Source organism: Taudactylus pleione, unplaced genomic scaffold (genome assembly GCF_031769625.1).
Source record: "Taudactylus pleione unplaced genomic scaffold, aTauple2 ptg000687l, whole genome shotgun sequence".
NCBI lineage: Eukaryota > Metazoa > Chordata > Amphibia > Anura > Myobatrachidae > Taudactylus > Taudactylus pleione.
The window spans coordinates 629,777-654,148 of record NW_028285089.1 but is presented as its reverse complement, the minus strand read 5'-3'; positions in this window follow the sequence as shown (position 1 = coordinate 654,148).

Genomic DNA, 24,372 nt, shown 5'->3' with positions numbered 1-24,372 from the left:
TACTATTTTGGAAAAGTGGATTATTGGCGAAACAAGAACCACAAAGTTCTTGTTTCATCTTCACTTTGGTTTCCTTTCTTGAAATGTCAATAAAAAAACACTTTTTGGGGCATTTGGGTTACATTTTTTTTGATGTATTAGAATTATTTTCTGAAAATACAATGGGGTATATTTACTAATGCAAGAGTTTTTAGAAGTGGAGTTGTTGTCCATAGCAACCAATCAGATTCTAGCTATTACAGTATCTTCTAGAAGGTGCTAGATCAATGGTAAGTAGAATCTGATTGGTTGCTATGGGCAACATCTCCACTTCTAAATACTCTCGCTTTAGTAAATCTACCACAATGTCTCCTCAAAGACAACAAGGTATAATTTGTGTTGGTAATAAATTACAAAATGATTGATATCATGTGATGAGCGCAAAGTTCAAGAGATGACCACAGCACAAGGGTGAGAAAACTCCCAGCAGCAAAAGGATTAGCACACAAGCAACAACAGCAGGTGGCAGGGCCGTAACTAGGGCAGTGTGACCTATACTATGGCACAGGGCATTGCAGGGCAGGGGGTGCTGTTTGGGCCTGTCAATTTTCCTGTTTATTATCATTCTCACCTGTAGCTGCCTCTTCTTTTATCCCCAGCATTTCCTGGCCTCCCCTATCTCTTCCCTGGCCCTTCCCCATGAGGCCATGGCCCTTTTTCAGGTGCACTATCTTATGTCCCTATTTAAAAAATGAGGGGTGCGCCAGTGCTCTCTCTGGCACAGGGCACCAAAAAGTCTAGTTACGGCTCTGGCAGGTGGTGAAAGCTGCAAAACCAATAGGAGAGAGCAGGACAGCTTCCCCACTATCCTGATTCTGGTGGGGCAATACCAAAATTTTCACTGACTACCCCACTCAATCAGAACTTTGTCCCACTGCAAGGACAGTTTGGAGGTATATCCCGCTTCACACTGCTCTGTCCATGAATAGGTGAGCTGCGTGCATCTAAGGCTGGGTACTTACTGGGAAAATACTGTATGTACCCAGATGATATGGCGGCCGACATATTGTATCCGCAGTATGTTTCATCTTTCATTAATATGCATGGTGCCGCTTTTGATTAGTCAGGATTGATGTGCAGTGTTTACCCTCGGGCTACAGCCCCCTACTGATACACAACTTATAACATTTATTAATTGGGGCAGGAAATACATCCTGCCCCTGCGCAATTGGGCTGGACCACTTCCCTTCCCTTCACTTAGCACTGGTCCATCCTTGAGATGACAACCAGGTCGACCCTTGAGATCACAACAAACTCGCTGCTTTTCCGGGGGAAGTGCCAGTCAACTGTTATTACGCTACTAGAGGCCGCTGAGGAGCACTGCTTGCCGCCCATGCCTGGTTCACAGAACCAAGGCCCGCCATCCCCTGCGACACCCTAGCCTTTGATAGATGTCAACCCAACCCTGAACCTAAGCCTGTCAAATGTACTTCCTCTTACCTATAGAGGTCCACCTCCCCAGACCTTAACATGAATACCCCTATATTTTCCAAAATCGTTACTGCCCAGGTGTATCACCACTCTGCAGGTTTTTTCCATCATCTGTGCATTCTGAAATCCAAAAACGAGAAGAAGCAGTGTTTACCCTTAGGCCACAGCCCCCTACTGGTATTTGTTAATAAAATTTACTACATGGGGTAGAAAATACATCCTGCCACTGCGCAACTGAGCTAAGAGATCCCACTCCCCTTTAATTAGTTTAGCCCTGGCCCATCCTTGAGATGATGGGCAGGTTGACCCATGAGGTCACAACAAGCTTGCCATTCCTCCTGGGAAGTGCTGGCCAACCATTGAGTGACTAGAGGAGCACTGCTTACTAATAAAGGAGTGTCTCACAAGCCACACCCGACTGACTTCGTGAGCCAACCTGTCAGGGAAAAGCTACATATGATTTTAATAAAAATGTATAGCACACGTGATTGCTGAAAATCAATCATTAACTTCATATAATATTAATAAAAAAAGTATAACACGCATAACTGCTGCAAATCAATCATAACAGGTACAAGTGTTTTTGGGTGACCCCCATGAAGGAATAAACCACAAAACCTCTTTGAGGGCAAAATTGGAAAGAACTTCATTCCCCCAAAGCGGCGGGCAGTATAAGGTCTTGGGTTTCCCAAAAGACACGCAGTAACCCTACTTAGCCAGGCAAGGTGTCGTAATCACACTCTGGCAAATGTAGAGTTCCTGAACATGCTATATGAATGTAATTTGCCCATAGAAGACCATTAAATCTTGGTTTGCTGTCAACCAATGGGCGTTCCTGGTCTTTTCACCAGCATCCCTGCAATATGTTGAACGGGGATTCTGTGGCTACCTGCTGATATCTGAGACATAAACCAGACCTGAAGAATGTTAGGTCACCCTGTGAAGCAAAATGGGTTTCGGGCTGTAGATAGACAGTAATTAGATAGACAAAGTCTGGATAGACAACAAATGTTAGACAGTCAATAGGTCAACAGGGACAAGAGGTCAACAGGGACAAAAGGTTGACACACTAAAGGTCGACATATAAGAAGGTTGACAGGGTCAAAAGGTCGCCGTGAAAATGATCGACACAAAAATGGTCGAAACGTGCTTTTTTTTTTTTAAGGGTTAGTCACTTACTGAAGGGTTAGGCACTTACCCAGACAGTTAGGGTTAAGCACCAGGAGGGAGGCTTAGGATTAGGTATTAAAAGGGACTGTTAGGGTTAGGCACCAGAAGGGAGGGTTAGGGTTAGGCACCAAGGGGAGGGTTAGGGTTAGAGTGAAGATTAGGGGTAAAAAAAAATAAATCATGTATTGACCATTTTTGTGCCAACCTTTGGAGCTTGTTGACCATTTGTATATGTCAACTTTCTTACATGTCGACCTTTAGTGTGCTGACCTTTTGTCTAACATTTGGTGTCTACCTAGACATTGTCTATCTAATTACTGTCTATATCTTATACCACACCCAAGCAAAATAGTAATGCTAATTTGCACTGTGTAGCTGTACATATGTGCAATTGTTAGAGAACCTCGGAGCATTACCCCCCTGCCCGCATGCAGAACCTAATAAGCTGTACTGCGCCACTGGTCATGCCCTCAGATTCAGAGCCTACAGAGAATTATACCCCGCAGATCATACCTACAAAGTTGTCTTGACCTGTTTTCCATACATACAGATTAAAATGCTTGCAGAGGACTATGGAGCTCATTCAGACCTGATCGCAAGATGCGGCCACTCGCTGGCAAAAAGGGGCCGGATATTTAAATTAAGCGCTCGTACTGCATGGCGTAAGGGCGCCCTCTATGTCTTAGCGAGCTATAGCACTGAGCGCTCGCTAGTGTATAATGATGCCCCCTTTCCACTCGCAACACACGTCATCTCCGGGAATTGTAGGTATTGGTAACATCGAGAGCCATCGGAGCTGCTCGCAGCCCTTGAGGTTGCTTTTCCCCGCCGCAAGCACTGCAATCAGTGCTGGCTGAAATACATGCAGGTGACGTGTACAATGACGCTACTTTGCTAACTATGCATGCCCTTTAAGCTGCGTTTTGGCGGCATGACACGCCTGCATCCGCAACACCACTCCCTCATTTACAAGCACTTTCCCCTGTTACCACCCACAAATGGCACTATATGTCACTCAAACTAGCGGGCAGTCTGTGTGCTATGAGCGCACAATTACCCATCACTGAGACTGGCTTGCGCACGCGCATTGTGAATTAGATACATGCGCACTGAGCAACAATTGTTTAGCAGCGAGCGATCGCTCCTTAGCGACCGGGTCTGAATCAGGTCCTATATCCATCCAGCATATAGAAACTAGAAGTTATACTGTGCAGTCACCCAATGAGAATTTGATAATACCCATGATGCTGCCTAGCTTATAGAACTACATTGATTTATGTCTCTTGCTTTTTCTATGCAGTTTTAAACATATGATGATTTTGTTGTAACTTGATTTAATTCAGGACAACGTCCATCTCTACAATCTTGTAAGAACTAAACCCCCCTCCCCTCTTTCTTTGTTGTGTTATATTCACTCCATTTCTTTGTGCTAACAATATATAGAGGGGTATTCAATATGAAACGTTAACTTCACTGTCGAAGTTAATGTTTCATATCGGAGTTTTTTTCTGCGTTAAGTCTGGTGCGCGCTCCCGCTTATCCCCGTATTCAATATAAAATTAACGAAAACGGGAAACTCCGAAGTTGGATTTGCATAAAGTTACGAATTTTTCCTTAAAATAATTGTAAGACCCCCCTAAAGTTGTAAAAACATGGGGGAACACTTTGGGTACCCCCATTTTAGCCTTTAATTGAAAAGTCGGGGATTTAAATAGCCGCAGCAGGTGTTTTTTTCCCAACCTTGAAGAAGTGATGCAGAAGAGCACTTAGGTTATTTTTTTCATTTTTTTAAGTGGTCCCATCAAATTTGGGGTACATGAAAATGGGTACTAGCATATTTTGATGTCCCTAAAGTAAGTTTTTAAAAATTCTGCATTTGTGCACCTGCCGCTATAATTCTATTCTTCAAAACACCTGCCGCATACTTGCAGAATAGCCCTGAACCTATTTCCCTATTGTTTAACAATTTTTCCCCATTTTTTTTTTGCACCCCAATTTTTAAGTTAATTTTTTGGGGTGTCCCTATTTTTTTTTTTTTTTTTTTGACAGTTCTTTTTTAAATGTCATTCTCAGGGGTGCAGGCTATTTCTTTTAAGCCTGCACCCCTAAACCCCAATTCTGCACTTTTTTTCGACACCTATTAAATGGTGAAAACTTATCACCGTTTTTTATCATAGACTTGTCAAAACTGCGATAAGTCTTTGAAATTGAATAGGGTGTAAAAGTAAAACCTGCGATAATGATGTCATAATTGTGATATTAACGCAAAAACGATGTTATCGCACCCATATTGAATACCCCTATCAGAGTATTGCTCATAACCTTTATTTAACTCTGTTTAATTCTGCTTGATATGCTCATTAACGGAGAGATTTACAGATTTGTGTCCAATATTACTGTTAAGGACCTAACTTCATGAGAAGAATATATTTAATGATGTACAGATGCTTGTCAGATTGCTTACAACACTTGACTGAAAAGCACGTAAATTCTGCATATGTTTACATGTGATCCTGATGAAGGTACAAATAGCTGACAGCTCTATATCCTTTTCTTAGGATAAATATTATAATATTTTCTACATTCATCCTATAGAACATCTATGATATTGGCATTTGCATAATACCTGGGATTTGTGCATATTTTCTTAGGTTAAGGATTATACTTACTCTTATTTTTCACCATATGGAATAACAAGGACATTTGTACTGGTATAATAGCGGGCACTTTTCCATTTTCTTTGCAAATAAGGTCAGCATGATTTTGCCTTTGTGCTGTAATTTATTTTTCTGCTCAGAGACAATCCATTAGTACCAGGTTTAAACCCTGGGGGTCACCTATGCATTTGAGCAAACAGCATATCCTCTTGTATATTTTCTACTAACACCTGCTATAACTAAACATTTATCCAGAGGGTTTCAAGACCTCCTCTTATATAGTTATATCAAGTTTAATCCTAAAGCTGCATACACACACAACGATTGAGTTAATGAACGATTCTAGTAAACGATTTTCTACCTTGAAAAAATGAACTAAAATTGTTTACTAAAGTTGTTCATTTACTATGTTCATTTAAATGTAATGAACGATTTTTATGAACTACAAACGATTTTTGCATATTAACTTAATGAAAATCGTTCAGTTGACAAGTCTGACTGTCCTACAAACGTGAACGCGCATGAACAATAATCGTTCATCGTTTGACTCAGAAAGTGAACGATTTTTTCAAACGATTATCGTTAAACGATATCATTTAACGATAATCGTTCAAAGAATCGTTGTGTGTGTATGCACACATATCACACATACAGCACCAAGTGGGTGACAACATTTTACTTTTGTTGGAGATATCCACACAATACAACAACTGTTCTATTTAATCTTTACTTTATTTTCTATTTAATTTGTATGGAGATGGCTAAAAATAAGCAATGATGATTTAATGATATACATGTTGCATTATATGGAAACACAAATTGTATTGTAACCTCAGACCATACAAATATCAGATTCTACGTACAGTATGTTATACTTGGACTATGCATAAGTACTCAGATTTACTTGTGATACAAATAAAGGACGCTTGTGCAATACTTTCTTTGATTCTGTATTTTTAACAAAGTGGTCCCCTCATGCAGGATAGTCCTACAAACATTGGGCCTGATTCAGACCCACTCGCGAGCGGCTGTCCGCTCGCAAGTGGGTCGATGTTCTGGACTGAGCATGCGCACGACGGAGGGAGCTCCGTCGTGCGCATGCGCCAGACGCGACGAGCGAAGGATAGTCCTTCGCTCGTTGTGTCCGATCAAAGGGAGCGTGCTGTCAATGTTGATTGACAGCACGCCCCCTTTGGTGGGCGTGCCGGGGCGTGCCTCCCTGACGGGGGCGTTCCCACGGGAACTAGTGATGTCAGTGGGAGTGATTTTGGCTCTGATAGAGCCAAAATCACTCCGGAGCTTGTGGTTGAAAACCTCAAGCGCAGGCTCCGGCTCGCAATTTCGATGGTCGCGATGGTCTCGACCATCGCGGCCATCAAAATGCACGCTCGTATAGCCTGTGGGTGGTGACCCACAGCTATACGAGCGTCCAGAAGGACACTCCATTTTTATGGAGACCGGCCCTCATTCAGAGCGTGCGCTCTGCTCAGAGCGTACGGCTCTAAATGAGGGCCATTATTGCTGTGTATGCACCAGGGCATCCAATCTCTCTCAATAAATATTAACCTACAGCCACACCATACTGGATATGCCCAATCTCGTCTGTTCTTGGAAGCTATACAGTATTGGGCCTGGTCAGTACTTGGATGGGGGACCACCTGGGAATACCTAAAGAAAGCAAGGAAACACTGATTTTTAAAAAAAAATGTAAGTCTATATTTCTTCTATTATTACACATGTTCTAACCTCTACATTTAGAACCTCTAGGTGTGTGGCGTCTTGGGGAATATCACCTGTTACCCAGTTAATGTGTTTTGTTACTGGGCAAAACTTGGAAATAAGTAAGAAAATGAGGGGCAAACCCCAATAATAAGGAGAAAAAATGCTCTGGCAGTAAATTACCCCTATAGACTATAAAGTAAAGCACAACCCTGAAGGTATAATTATTTTACTTATGGTCAATCATTGTCTTTTCCTCCCATGTCATGTGACAAAGTGACATCATAAAGCAGTGATGTCATAATAGGCACAAATCAGGGAATTCTTTATTCATCTGCACTGTGGATTAAGATGGAGGCAGCTTTTATTTTCCTCCTGCTCTTTTTGCCTACTATACAAACAGCAGTATCATATGGATTGGAAACATCAGGTATAGTCAGATTCAATTGTTCTCATCTTTCTACACATATTTATTTTACCATCCCTCTTCTTTTCAACACCAAATTAAACTCACATATGGCCCAAATACGTTTATTCACTTTCCTGCCCACAATTTGTTTTCTGAATATAACCCCACTTATTGTCTAAGGCCCTCATTCAGAGCCGTACGCTCTGAGCAGAGCGCACGCTCTGAATGAGGGCCGGCCTCCATGAAAATGGAGCGTCCTTCTGGATGCTCGTATAGCTGTGGGTCACCACCCACAGGCTATACGAGCGTGCATTTTGATGGCCGCGATGGTCGAGACCATCGCGACCATCGAAATTGCGAGCCGGAGCCTGCGGTTGAGGTTTTCAACCACAAGCTCCGGAGTGATTTTGGCTCTATCAGAGCCAAAATCACTCCCACTGACATCACTAGTGATGTCAGTGGGCCGGCTTTTGACGGGAGGCGTTCCCGTGGGAACGCCCCCGTCAGGGAGGCACGCCCCCGGCACGCCTACCAAAGGGGGCGTGCTATCAATCAACATTGACAGCACGCCCCCTTTGATCGGACACAACGAGCGAAGGACTTTCCTTCGCTCGTCGCGTCTGGCGCATGCACACGACGGAGCTCCCTCCGTCGTGCGCATGCTCAGTCCAGAACATCGACCCACTTGCGAGCGGACAGCCGCTCGCGAGTGGGTCTGAATCAGGCCCTAAGTCTGCAAGAAATCCAAATATAATGTTATTCTATGATAATAGGGATGTGATTAATACCTCATTTCCCTGATTGACTTTAGTGGTGGCTCAATAAGAACAGGATTAGGTCTTGGACATATAGAAATAGAAATACATCTGATAAATGACACATACAGGAAAGCTAGCAAAGTAATAAAGTACAGTGACTATAGCATATAGAAAGCAAAGTCTATTTCTCTTGCACTTATTATATATGCCTGGTATTTTCATAAAGAGATTATTCATTTATTCTCAATATTCGTAACATCATAGTTAGCTCATGTAGAAGAAATGAAAAATAAAAAGTGAGTATAAAGGTGCCCATCCACTAGGCGATTAAATTGAGCGATTGAACAATAACGATATCGTTCGCTCATCGTTCGATAATAATTTGAAAATCGTTTGCAGATTTTTTTTAAAAATGTCTAAAACGACCAGCAATGCTTGCTCCCACTGGTTGTTTAGACATCTACCATCGGGCAAACATGCTGGACAACCTGATGATAATGTCACCATGAGCATATTTGCAGATGATTGATGAGCCTGCACTGAACAACTGCTTGTACAATGTAGCACATCACAGTCTGACAAACGACTGCACGATTACAATGTCATAATCGTGCAGTCATTTTGAGGTCTGCTAGTGGATGAGCAGCCTAAGAAAGAACAAATGCTCAGTGTTATAGATATATATAACTCTATAACTATATAACTATATATATATATATATATAAGCATGAAGGTGCAGCACTCCCCTCTCAATAAATCAAGCAGAGACCAAAGGATCAATATGTGAGGGCACCCTGCAGGATTTGATTTATTATCTGGAGTGCCGGACCTGGAGACTTTATATATATATATATATATATATATATATAATATACACACACAAAATCCAAGTTAGAACCGGCACTCAATATGAATAGATTCTGTATGCCAGGGTGCCACCTGGAAAGATCCAATAGCCAAAACAAACAGGCAGCGGCACTCCCGGACTTATGTGATATTAAATAGAGTTTAACCTCTATTTAATATCACCTAAGTCCGGGAGTGCCGCTGCCTGTTTGTTCTCTCTCTGTCACTCTCTCTCTCTCTCTCTCTCTCTCTCTCTCTCTCTCTCTCTATCTCTCTCTCTCTCTCTCTCTCTCTCTCTCTCTATATATATATGATACATATCTTCTACAGGTATTACAACATCTTCTGTACATGCAGTAATATTTATTTATTGCATACAAGAGTACCAGGGAGGATAGGCAAGATAAACTGATTCTTTATTGTATTACTAATATTAGTAATGTGTCTGTACATAAACAAAATGCTCTCCGTGTATGTAGTTATGCAACTATTGCCAACTCATTTTATTAAATAGTTAAAGACAATGGGCTCTATTTATTAATATTATTTTTACTAAAATAAAGTGAAAAAGGGTGTTTTCACACCCTTTTCACATTACTTTAGTTTCACCTGTAGTTACTACAGGGCAATTGGAGTAGAATTAGTAAAATTCTACTCCAACCCCCAGTATCACTTATTTTTAGTAAAGCAGATCGCATTTCCCATAATTGTAATGGGAAATGTGATCCGACCATAGTTACTAAAAATAAACTGTAAAAAAATACCGGGGGAAGCCCTGTGATAATAACGCCACCTGGAGGTGGCGTTATCCAGGGTCTCCCCCGGTTACCGGGCTCCCACTCTGCTCTAATGGGGAGAGCAGAGGCGGGAGCCGGTACCAGTAATCAGCTGTGTGGTCTAAGCAGCCCGCAAGCTGATTACTGTAAAAAATAAGAAAGAAAAAATTAAACATTTTTTTTTTTACTTACCTGAATCCAGGGACCGGTGATCGGGCCTCCGGTGATGGCTCCTCTCCGGTCAGCTGGTCTCCCATAGTACACTGGGGCCCGGTCATCAGGTGATCGGGCCCCAGTGCAGTATGGGAGATCACCTGATCGGGAAGCCCGGAGAAGATCAACGGAGGCCAGGAGGATGCAGGTAAGTGTAATGAAGGGAGGGGGGGTCGCGGGGGTCCGAGATCACGGGGGCGGGGCTTAGCACCGAGTGCGGGGCTTAGCGTCGGTGGGGGGGTAGTAGCGGTGGTCGGTCGGTGCATGCGTGGGCTCTTAGTCGCGGTATTTTTTCCGAAAATACCGCGACTAGAGTGCGGATGGGATCCGCAGGGACAGAGCTTTATCGCAAGCTCTGTCCCTGCAAGGGATTTATAGTAAATCCCTGTGATATTGCCTGAATTCGCAATGCGAATTCACTCAGTAATATCACACTACAATCCGCATTCAATATGCGGATTGTAGTAAATAGAGCCCAATATATTTTATAAGTTAGAATAGGAGTCTGCTCATAGTGTAGCAATTACCATTTAAATTGGATAAACAAAGACAATATGAAGTAAACCACATCCACACTTACCTATATATAATGTTTGTGGGATTCCAAGTGATTTAATTTTTTATACAATAATATTTTTTATTATTTCCAATAAAGGTACTAGACTTGGAACCCATATACATTTGGTATCAATAGAGACTTGATATTTTTTCCCATAAAAATACTTAAATCTCTTTATACATTTTCTGTTACTGAGAAAGTACCCCTGGTTACCTTAACAAGTAGATTAGTAATATTTGTTATACTGCTTCTTTAATAATAGTATATTAAACTTTGAGTATTAATTATGCTGGGCATAAAGTGGCAGATAAAATGCCTGTTAGACCAACAGCCTGACACCCTGCAGATATTGTCTGCATACACTGAGAGGGGCCTTCAAATACCTAGTTACTTGCTGATAGATATAGTACAGTGTATGGCACCCAATATCCGCATTCCTCCCCTGGGGAGGAGACATTTTCTCATTCCTCCTCTGTGGAACCGGTGAAATGTCTGTCGGCTAAAATATTGCATGGGACGGACATGCTGATGATATGGCATGCATAACCGATCGATATTTTTGGATTGCTCATTTGCATACACAGTACAATTATTTATGTGATCCACCAATATTAGGCATAATGCCCAGGTTACTGCATAGTGTATGCACAGCATTAGAATTATATAATCTGATCCGTCTTTTTCTCTCTGTGGGGTCTGTTCATAATCACTTAATTTCTACAAAAGTACTGTAGGTGAAAATTAAGATTTTCACCTATTTTTGTAGAAATTAAAAACCAGGCTAATTCATCATTCTTGTAACACAGGAGATCACTGATATCTCCTGGTTACAATTGTCCCCTGATAATTTCCGCAGTCCCCATACTATAGGGATGTGGAAATTATGAAATTCATCACATTTTTTCTGAACTTGACAGTGATACTGTACACCACCCTGAGATGGCATACAGTATCCAATACAGCAGAGATCCCTCCCTGCTCTATCCTCTAACCTTAATAAAGCCCCCTCCTGGGTCCTCGAGCTCTACTCCAGTGAGCTGGGGCGGGAGAGGACATAGCAGCAGTGGCGAGGGACTGGCGCTGCGGGGCTGCACGGTCTTAGCAGGAGTTAGTCTCCCATGGTGGCTACAGCTATGCAGCGGCGGGGGGTGGGTGGGTCGGGGGAAACCATCAGCAGGGTTAGCCGGGAGTGAGCGTGAACTGCATGTGCAGCTTCAAGACAGGCTGCAAGGAGACAGTGAAGCAGGAGACAAGACCCCTTTTTCTTAAAAGCTGTCTCCGCAAAAGGAGCAGCTTTTTGGAAGTGATAATAAAGTATAAGAGGCATGATGAATGCCCCAATACAAGGATTGAACTTGCAGAGAGTTCAGTCCTTAACTATCACAGGGATCCTTTTTCCTTCATGAATAGACCCCCTGTGTGTGCAGATAAATGGAAATGTATGGATTGTCTCATTTGCCTGAAACTATTTATTATTAATGTACTTGGCTGCATACGACATAAACATAGGTAAAAAGATGGTAATAAATATCAGTTTGGTTTACATAGTCCTGTCATATGCTAAGCAACGGAAATAAATAATTTTGATTGTTTATAAGTGGTATGGTGATATGCTCTGAGAATATTTTACAATTAAGATTTTAGGGCAGTTACACTAAAGGAGCTCACACACTAGACGACTCGCAAAAGATGTGATGTCATCAACGATTTCCCTTAAACTTCCTGGGAAACTCACCGGCACTCCTGGACAGATGATATCTTGCTGAACTGTGCAATGTGACTAATGACCTATTGTGCGTTCTTAATGATTTCCAGGGTATTGTTAAGGAGATTGCCAGATCTTACCTGCTGTAGGTAAGATATGAAGATACAACGAATGACCTGCAGGACCTCACATCGGATCATTATCCTTCCTGGAAGCTGCACGATTTTCACGTTTTTAAACAATGCATTGTTCTGTCGCGTTGTTTTCGTGCAAATCGTATTTAAAATCGTCCAGTGTGTGAGCACCTGGAGTCTTATTCTTATAAAATGACATTATTAATTATTTCATCTTATGTCATGTTTAGTACTGAGTTTCCCCACAAGCCAGTATTTGTAAATGGGTTGGGTATGAGATCCCAGTGGTCGGGATGATGCTGCTCAGAATACCGACAGCGGCATCCCGATATCCATAAGAAAACAAGGTAAAACTAACCCTAATCCCTAACCCTCCATTCCCAGTGCCTATCCCTAACCTCCCCCTCCCAGCACCCTAAACCTAACACTCCTTTCCCAGTGCCTAAACCTAACCTCTCCCCCTAGTGCCTAAACCTAACCTCCCCCTCCTCGCACCCTAAACCTAACACTCCCCCCTAGTGCCTAACCCTAAGCCCCCCTAATTCCTAACCCTAACCCCGCACCCTCCTCCCAATAGCTGATACTTGCTACCTTCGGGATGCTGGCAGTCGGTATTCTGACACTGTTGGGATTTCGGCACCGGGATTTTGGCTGTTGGCATCCCGCACAACTGGATGCTGACTCCATCCCTATGTAAATATGTGTGACATTCTCAAATGTAAGTTAGGCAATGCATAGTGCCTCAGCACAAACTTTTATCAATGTATGTTTTATTGTGCAGAAAGTCCACAGAGTGATTTCGTAGAAATACGCCATCTTCGCCGTAGAAATACGCCATACGCCATGTGGAAACGTAAGCTATCCATAGTACTATAGATATATTCTATTTGCTCTTTTACTTTAATAAGGTCAGCCGTTCTGCCAAAATATAATCATAAACATGGTTGGTCATGAAAGCATATCAATATTGATAACAATCATGGGATGAAAAATTATTAAAACCAATGGCCCAATGAGTGTTCTGAGGTTTCACATTCATTGGTCACAGCTAGTGCTGGTACCTGATCTGCAAGGCCATAGAGAGCTGGGCCTGGAGACTGTAGGAAGCGCGGCAGCGGCCTAATTGTAGAGGCGTGGTCACATCCCCTAAAAAAGTCTGAAAAAATATGTTGTGTTGATCTGTCAGGAACACAGCCATGGTAAATGGAATGGAAAACTATATTTCTCTGCAACAAATTACATAAAACCATATAAAGCAAGAGTCATCAAATGACGTGACATTCTTGCAAAAGAACCTGGGCATTAGCTGCTTGGGTGTCCAACAGCACTCAATAGATATTTATGGCTCCTGAACTTAAAATAAATAAATAAAAAAACCAAGGGAGCAGGGTGTAAATGTTACCCCTTTATATTTCCATATATCTTGAATATGCTATTTCAGTCTTGTGCAACTAAAAAGGAATTTACTGATTACAGGAAGGAACATTGTTACCATGTCATGTTTGCAGTCACCTGGTACTTGCCAGCCATTGTACAGGGTTTTCCTTCCCCATTTTCAATGCTAATATTGTCATTATAAACTTTGCCATCATAAAAGATTTTCTGTTAATTGATTTAAAAAATCTTACATGTTGTGTAGATCGCTTGGCCCATATGAACAAAGCCACAGAGGAGCCAGAGATTTCTTATGAAGGTAAAATATCAGATCATATCTATTATGTAGTATGTGTAGCCCAGGGTTGCCGATTTTCTGTTTGCCCCTCCCAGGAGGGGGAAGCCAGATCGGCAAATTAGGCGGGCGTGTACAGTGTGTACGGCATGTATGGGTGGAGCGGGGGCACGCAATCGCATCATTTTGGCCCCATTGATATCACCAGCATTGTAAAGCAGGGGGCGGGGCTAAAATGATGCAATTCAGCGAGAATCGCGTTACCGCTCCCCCTGCTGCTGGGGATTCTCTTATAACCGCAGTGGAGGGAGTGCCAAAGGGGGCGGCGGCTCCTTGGAGGCTTGCCTGTATGTCCAGGGGGCTGGGAGCAGCACCAGATATTTGTGAGGCTCCCAGCCAAATCGGGAGGGTAGACAAGTATGGTGTAGGCCAGTGTTAGTGAATAACATAAGCACAGCTTAAACATTAATTGTTCTTTAAATTAGTGTTAGTGAATGTACACTGTATAACAATTCTTGTTGTTTTCAGAGTTACCATCTACGCCAGAAGGGGGAGAAGAACCATCAGAAGAAAGTAAGTGATTACACTCCCTCATACTGCTGACTATAGCTAACATCATACTGTACATTACAGCTGGAGGAATTACTTATCAGTTGTCTTATACAGTAATTACTGACAGTTATAGATACCAAATTTCCCAGTAACAACTGTCCAAGTGGATACAGATCATAGGGGGCATGTATAGAAACTTTGTACCATGTAGAGTATTGGGACTATAGTGTCTCACAACATAGCGTATTACATTCTGGAAACTGTGGTTACTTTGGTGGTTTCATTCCGACCCAGTACTGACACTTAGCATAATACAGGAGGAGAAACAAGGGAAATATTTGTTCCCAACCATTTTAATATAAACTTTAGATTCCTATGTAATAAAACACCATCACACTTATATTAGAAGCAGATAATTTGCATCTGACACAGCTCCCTATTGGGCACCCAATATTATTCAATATAAGACTATAATTATTGATTTAGGATAAAGAAATAAAAGATAAAAGGGGGCAGGGTATACATTTTGCCTCTATACTTTTAGATATCTTGCATATGTTATTTCAGTCTTAGGCAACTAAAAAGAAGAATAAAAGACATTAGCTATGAGGGAGTTTCTTGTGCTTAGCAGAAAGGCAGTTTAATCTTATATTGGTAGTGTTCCCTTTACAATACACTGTATAACAATTTGTGTTGTTTTCAGAGTTACCACCTGCGCCAGATGTAAAACGGGTAGAAAAACGATTAAATGAAAGTAAGTGATTACTCTCCCTCACACTGCTGACTATAGCACACATCATACTGTACATTACAGCTGGAGGAATTACTTATCAGTTCTCTTATACTTTCTTCTGCCCATTGCTGAAATGGGACCATTCATTCTTGCAGACTGCAGAGCTGTAATAGCAGCAGTAATACAGAGGGGAAATAAGGGTGAAGCTACTGGAATGAATGGCCTAATGGTAGTATGAAATGTAACAGGAATTACTGACAGTTATAGATACCAAGTTCCCCAGTAACAACTGTCCAAGTGGATTCAGGGCCTGATTCACTACAGAACGCAATTCTGCTTAAATGCACTCACCGCAGTAGCTAATATCAGCGGTGCTATGTAAATGTTTGCATTCACATTGCGATCGCATCCTGACATTAAGATGCCCACTTCCACTTACTCACATCTGTATACTAGGGTAACATAGCGAAACAATCGGTAACATCAAACCCATAAGCAAACTTGCAACAAACCCTGACCTTACTCAGAACTTGCTAACATCTATGCTCGCTATCAGTGCTATGGCTGCTTATGGCCATACAGTGATTAATTGATTCACGCCCCTACAATGGCATTGTAATGCACTGGCGCGCCTGCGTGCACCTGACCGCCCCCCCCAACACCACCCCCAAATGGCACTTCCTGTCAATCACTCTGCTTTGGGTCTGCGTAGCCTCTTCAATCACAATTCTGATACCACTTGCTAGATCGCACACATGTACTGCGATATATACGCATGCGCAGAACACAATAATAGACCGATTGCGTGCTTATTTGCAACTGCGTTCTTTAGTGAATCAGGTCCTCAGTCCAGACAGAGGCTGCTATACAAATCAGCTGTACACATGTTACAGAGGGTTCAAGAAGTGAGGGGGGACTACTGCTGGGGGCACTATATAAGGGTCGCTACTATGGGCACTGCATAGGGGGGACTACTGCTGGGGCACTATATAAGGGTCGCTACTATGGGCACTGCAAAGGGGGGACCACTACTGTGGGCACTGCATAGGGGAGACTACAGCTAGGGGCACTGCAAAGCGGGGACCACTACTGGGGCACTGCTTAGGGGAGACTACTGCTGGGGGCACTGTATAAGGGACACTACTTGGAGCTCTGCATAGGGTCGATCACTACTGCGGGCACTGTATAAGGGGCACTGCATAGGGGGGACCACTACTAGGGGCACTGTATATGGGGCACTACTGGAGACACTGCATAGGGAGACCACTACTAGCGGTACTTTATAAGGGGCATTACTGGGAGCACTGTATAAGGGTGCATTACTGGGGGCACTGTATAAGGGGCACTACTACAGGGGGCACTGTATATGGGGCACTACTACAGGGGGCACTGTATATGGGGCACTACTACAGGGGGCACTGTATATGGGGCACTACTACAGGGGGCACTAAGGTGCATATGGAATGGAAAGGAATATTCACAGAGTGCTGAGAAATGCTGGTGTGTCATGTTGACACCCTCCCATTTCCCAGTGGTCACGCTCCTTGTGGCATGTGACCACGGCCACGTTTTTGGCACGTGCCTACGTCGCACGCACATACTTGGTAAGTGGGGACCTCTGTTTTTTAACTTGCCCTGGGCTCCAAAAACCCTAGTTATGCCACTGCTCCTCACATGTAACACGGACTCCACATATCTCTGTCCCCCCAAAGCAGTATCATAAGGCCCTAGAGCTCCCATCTCCATGTTTGTGCTTCCCCCTTAGCAGTGTCATCAGCCCCCACTCTTCATACTGCTCTGCACCCCTCCAGCTCTTACCTTTATCCTGTGTGGCTGGGGAAGTTCCAGCTCTTGTAACTCCACACTCTGGCTGGCTGCTCAGCACAGGGTCTCTGGTGTACTGCTGCGGCCTCCTGATGTCTCCTTCTGAGTGGCTTGGAGCACTGAGGGGTCTGTTTACTAAGCCTTGAATGGAGATAAAGTGAACTGAGATAAAGTCCCAGCCAATCAGCTCCTAACTGTCAATTTTAGTTACATGGCAATTAGGAGCTGATTAGCTTGGACTTTATCCCCATTCATTTTAACTCCATCCAAGGCTTAGTAAATAGACCTACAGTATGAGCATGAGAAGTTGCCACAGTGAGGACCGTGCGGCTGTGACATTACAGGATGTACCACAGGCTGTCTGGCCGTTACACAGGCCAATTAGCAGAGATCACTGGTCCTAGCCTCCACTGCAACACACACATGCGGCCACACAGGCACATCTCTGCCTCCACGATCAGTGCCCTAAGCGCGGCACTGTCACTGTGTGATAGAGGGCCACAGCTGCTAATAACAGAGTAGGTCCAGCCCAGCGGTAAGTACCCCGCTTTCCCAGTGACCCAATCCACCCCTGTCCAGGTTTTATGGTTCTCACTTTTTTAGTTTTACATTCTATACTGTATGTATAATTTTGTTATACTCTATGTGCCATTCATTCTGTTAAATAGAATTTATTTACAAAACACTAACAGACACAAGTTATTATACTCCACTCAGGTGTGCAGCTGTACACAATTAATTATTACTACCTACTAGGACAAAAAGAGCTTTCAATCTGAGTAACATATTACTATTGAGTGCAGTAGATACAGTAGACTGAAATACTTAGCTGCAGTGATCAGAGGGCAGGTTCTGTCTTTCCTATGTTTCAAACCACGTTAAGATAAACTTTAAATTCCTACTTAATAGATCACAATCACACAGATATTAGCAGCAGAATATTTGCCCATCTACACAGCTCAATTTTTTGGTTTGTGGCTCTTGGGTGTCTGTGTAATGGGGGGTACCCACTAAGTGATTTAAGCAAGCAATTGCACGATAATGATGTTGTTATCGTGCAATCGCTTGCAAATCGTGCATGCATCGGGGATGTTTTGGACTGAAGCGACCCGCGATGCGCGTGCCCCCGGGTCACATCCGACATCGCCCATACATGCAGGTCAACCTGACGATCTCATCAGGTTCTGCATGTGCGGGGATGAGGGATGTGCTGGGACTGAACGAGTGAACGTTCAGTCTAGGCACATCACTAGCTATACAAGCGACAGCACGATTGCAATGTCGCAATCGTGCTGTCATTTGTATATCGCTTAGTGGATACCCCTCATTAGAGAAGGTCTGATTTTATTGATACATAACAACATATACTGAGAATTACAAATCAGAAGATCCAGAATGTCAGACCCAGTAACCCAGCACATTATGGAAATGGGTCTGATCACTGAGGGCCTGATTCAGACCCGCTCACGAGTGCTATGCGCTCGCAAATGGGTCGATGGTGGCCCAGTGCGCATTCGCACGACGGAGCCAGCTCCGTCATGCGCATGCGCGAGACCCCGATAGCAACAGGCAAACCGTCGCTCCGGGTCTCGTACCAAAGGGGGCGTGCTGTCGATGTTGAGTGACAGCACGGCCCCTTTGGTGGGTGGGCCAGGGGTGTGGCTGCCCAGACGGAGGCATTCCCATGGGAACGCCTACCATCTGGGGCCGGCCCCACTGACATCACAAGTGATGTCAGTGGGAGTGCTTTCGGCTCCTATAGAGCCGAAAGCACTCTAGGGATTGCGGCAATGAGACCCTACCACAAGGGTCTCGTCGCAAGCCCGATGGTCACAATGGTCTTGACCATCGCGACCATCTTCCTGGCTGTTCGCTATAGCTGTGGGTGGTGACCCACAGCTATGCGAGCGGCCAGGAGGCCGCTCTAAAAAAACAAGGCCGGCCCTGATTCATAGCGAGCGCTCTGTCAGAGCGTCCAGCTCTGAATCAAGCCCTGAGACCGCACCCCCTGCACCCTCCGTAGTTAAAGGAGTTCCGCCACTGAGTGGCGTAACTACTGCCCCTGTCACCCCCAAGCTACCCAGCGCCTCCAAGCCACCGCGGAGGCTACGGGGGCAGTAGTTACGCCACTGTGCAGAGGTACATTATACCCACACATGATGTCATGTGACCCTGCCTCTATCTGATGCCATTCACTTATGCCAGAATAATCCAAGTGACCACCAAAAAAAAAAAGAAGTAAAGGAAGGGGTTGACACCAGAAAGAGGAGTTGTCAGGACAGAAAATAGGAGGAGTCAGATTAATTATTTATCGCCCCTCCTAAAAGAACAGTCTAGATCTGCCCCTGGGTTAGACAAGCATGGCATGTGTCGGGTGTGGGAGTTATTTACATAATAAGCATTTAAAACATACTTGCCGACATTCAGCTCCCTCCTTCCAGGATGGAGCTGAATGTCTGCACACAGCGGGGGCGTGGCGCAAACACGCCATCATGGCTCCGCCCCCTCTTCACAATGCTGAAAATATTGGGCGGGAGGCTTGCCTGCTTTTCCAGGGGGTTGGTAGCGGCACCCGATATTCGGGAGGGTAGACAAGCCTGATCTAAAAACAGAAAAGTATTGAGTGAAATTCTCATACAATAAATTTATAAAGAACAGATCATTTTTAAGACATAAAAAATAGCACAAATATCAATAGTGTTCTTTTAAAATTAAATTGCCTGGCTTGCATCTTGTTACTTCACAATAAGGGGTAAATTTATTAAGCTCCCGATTTCTCTCCGTATTCATGTGTTTAATTTTTCTAACTGGTTACTGAATTTACTAAGCTGCTGATTTGCTGTCATTTGTGTTGCTCGATTGTGTAATCATTCATATTTTTCATTTGTATCTATCTAGTATTCAGTTTTGACTAACTCGAACGAACAGATGCATGGACGGATCAGAGAGATCCGTGATACATGCACCTGTGTGTAGCAAAATAAACACAGATACACGGACAGATCAGTGAGATCTGTCTGTGCTTTTGTTTTAAAAAAGGAATACCAGTGTAAACACAAAAAACGGCGTGGCCCAGTCCCCAAAAGAACAACCAGCACCGGTCTTTGGAGACCCAGTACTGCTTGTGCTAAATACAGGGGACAAATGACATAGGGGGACCATCTATTAACCACAACCAGCACCAGGCTATTCAGAGCCAGCCCCGGTTGCCAAAATACAGGGGACAAACTATGTAGCACAACCAGTACTGGGTCTCCAAAGCCTGGTGCTAGTTGTTCTTTTGATAGGGGGGTGCAAGCCATTTTATAAAAAACTTTTACACTATTTTACATCTTTTAAAACACAGAAGCACAGATGGATCTCACTGATCCATCTGTGCACCTGTTTATTTATTTACACACAGATGCATGTATCACGGATCTCCCTGATCTGTGCGAGCAGAGTTGTCAGTGATGGTTATATATATTGACAAATGAAACTCGAATTGAAAAAGGTGTTCTATTTGAGATTTCTATTTCGGTTCTTTTTTGTGTTTTTTGCGGCAAATTTGCACTATATTTCGGCCATTATAACATGAATCCTTAGAAAATTTGATGTCTATGGCAAAGTGCTACCGAGTTGGGCCAATGGTCTATGTGTCCAAAAATGTGTTAACGTCCGAGTTTCAGGTGTTCTCGAATAATTGTTCCTTTTCGAATATAGCAAAGTCAGAAGAGTTTAACCCTTAGTAAATTCCGAATATGCTTTTAATGGCTGATTTTAATGCATTTGATGTCATTGAACCTTAGTAAATTTACTCCTAATAGTGTTTAGAGTCATTTGTTTGCTTTTATATAGTGTAATATTTACACACACACACAAAATTATTTTTTAGGCGACCTGGAATTCTACTTTTGGCAAGTGAGGGCAGAGAACATCAGGAATCTAGTTATTTTATGTGCTGTGATAATAATTACTGGCATTGTATGCACAGGACTGGCCCTGATACTCCTCACATTTTACAGGCACCAACTGTATGTATTGAATTATTTTTATTATCTATTTTATATATGTTTAAAACCTAAGAATTATTTATTTATTTATATGTCATATATTAACAGATTGTCAAAGTACAAATTGGATCAAGCAACAATGGGTAAGCAAACCTACAATTATTTAAATATATTATACAATTGTATACATAGGTAAAATAATGTAATTGGCTTATTTGTTTTTTTTCCCCTGTTTCTCCAGATACAGATGTTGAAGCCGGAGGCCAAGTAATGAAATCCACCTGATAGAGTGTCACAGGCTTCGGGGGTATATTTACTAAAGGTTGATTTTAATTGATTTTAAAAGATTTCAAATCGATCTAAATTGATCAACAAAGATGTTGTGTTTCTGGGGCCATATCACACATTTACTACCAGACTTTGGGGTAAATGTAATAGACTGCGGACTGCAGGCATGGGCAATTTCCATGCACGTCTGCCCGATGTTTTAAAGTAGCAGTCATTTAAAAGGCAAAACCAAGTTGATTTTGCCTTTTAAATGACTGCTACTTTAAAACATCGGACAGTTTGGCACAGAACTTGCAGATGCATGCAGTCTGCAGGCTATTACATTTACTCCTTTGTCTGTTAGTAAACGCGTGATTTAGCCCCAGAATCACAACATCATTGCTGATCTATTTAGATCGATTAGAAATATATTAAAATCAATTAAAATCATCCTTCAGTAAACATACCCCCGACGTCCGGGAGGCGGAGCATCGTGGTGGCCGCGTTTTATCCTTACCTCCGTCTCCCCTTTACTACATCTCTACATATCCCCGGCTAAAACAGTTTTAACAGTGGCAGAAGACACAGAATTGTGCAGAGGAAGATCAGCGCTTAGGAACCCCTAATATCAACATTGTGCTCTTCAGTAACAGCGGGCCTCATATCCTTGCAACCTGGTATATTTCACACCTATATTAAAAATCTTCCCCTCCTAATCCCGTGTATTGGTGGTCTGTGCAACCGATCCCAACCTATCCCATTTTCCTACCTATCCATCTTTCATCCCCACATATATTATTATAATACTCATGCAAATATTTTATCTGAATTGTTTGCCTTAATGAGGATTTATACTGATCTGTAGAATATCTTCATACCATTTTGTACCAATATTCATAATATACTATCTAAACCTGGTAAATCTGCACAATAGCACCACCTGGTGGCTTCTGTGTATACTAATGAAACTATGTATACTTTTTTGTTCTACTTGCAATATCTATATCTTTAGGTGCCCATCCACTAGCAGATCAGGGAAAGACGGTACGATTACGACATCGGAATCGTACCGTCGTTCCCCTAGGTGGTGCAGTGCCTACACTGAACGATTGATCGCCCAGTGTAGGTACATCAATCATCCCCGAACATGGCCAATCTGTTGTTATTGGCAGATTGGCCTGCATGTTCGGCCGATGATTGATGTCAGAAATGACCAGTGGGATCGCGCATCGCTGGTCATTTCTGACATTTGGATGCACGATTTGTGGCCGCTTACTGAGCGATTGCACGATTACAATGTTGTAATCGTGCAATCGTACAGTGTAATCGGCTAGTGGATGGGCACCTTAAGACATACTGAATACTGACAAAATATTATAGGACTTGCCTGTCAGATTATTGTGAAAATTATCTTCTGCTCCATATTGCATTGTGCATTTACAATTACACAACACTGCTGTTTTATTCCCTTGCTATTGCCACTTGATGGTGGCCCATTATATCACCACTACTTGTGGATTGGAGGGGGGAGGGGAGGGGGGAGAGGGGAAGATAGACTACACTGGTATCCAGGGCTGCCATCAGGGGGGGACTGCCGGGCCTGGAGTCCCGGGCCTGGACACTCTGGGGGCCCGCCTGCTATGCCTGTCAACAACTTACTAAAGTAAGTCTGCCAAACTTACTGACAGGCTCAGCCCCGGGGGTCCGCTACTACCAGTGGGCAGCCGCTGCCACCCGTGCACACTTTTATATTGCCTCCTTATCTTACCTTTCACTGACAGGCTCGGCTCCCCAGCTGCCTGTTACCACTGCTATGTCCTCTATCTCCAATCACCTGCTGCTGCTGCCGTATATATGGCTGGCTGTGGGAGGCAGGCAGAGAGGATTCTCCCGGCTGCTCGATTGTGTTATAGGCTAGCAGCACAGAGCAGCCGGGAGCATCCTCTCTGCCTGCCTCCCACAGCCAGCCATATACACGGCAGCAGCGGCGGGCGATTGGAGATAGTTAGAGGACATAGCAGTGGTAATAGGCGGCTGGGGAGCGGTTAGATAAGGAGGGGATATAGTTGTGTGCATGGGCGGCCGCCCGCTGGTAGTAGCGGAACCCCGGGGCCGAGTCTGTCAGTGAGTATAAATTTGGCAGGGGGGGGGAGTAGTGGGTGGGCGGGCCCCTCATTTGGGGGGGGTGTTTGTTGAGAGGCTCTGTATAATGGGGGGGGTTGTTGCTGTGAGGCTCTGTATAATGGGGGGTTGTTGCTGTGAGGCTCTGTATAATGGGTGGGTTGTTGTTGTGAGGCTCTGTATAATGGGGGGGATTGTTGCTGTGAGGCTCTATATAATGGGGGGGGTTGTTGCAGTGAGGCTCTGTATAAAGGGAGGGGGTTGTTGCTGTGAGGCTCTGTATAATGGGGGCTGGGGGGCCCTGCCTATTTGGTCCGTCCAGGCCCCAAAATTTCTGATGGCGGCCCTGATGGTATCCCACACCATATCAGATTTGAATGTGAATATAATCCATTTTACATCTTGGACTTTTGATTTAGACACAGATAAAACTATTGTATTTTATTTCACACCAAGATACTCTGTGGTATTTATCTTTACATTTACGCAATGTGACAACTATGTAAATATTTAACTCAAATGTCTTGACTTAATGTAACCATTCTACATAGGAGGGGCTTTTGATTTCTCGCTTGCCTAGGTACAATTATTTTTCTGTTCATTTCCTCCTGCATGGCATAGAAAAAAATATAAAACAGGTTATACCAATGCCCTAGAGAATGGTCAAACCCAACAAGGGTGGAAATAAATCTCTCCAATATACCCCGCCACCCCCCCGTTCACACCATGGAACCATCAAATGATTCCCAATCTTCCTTGTCACAGGTTAACCCCTCTTCTCCCAATTCGGACATATCT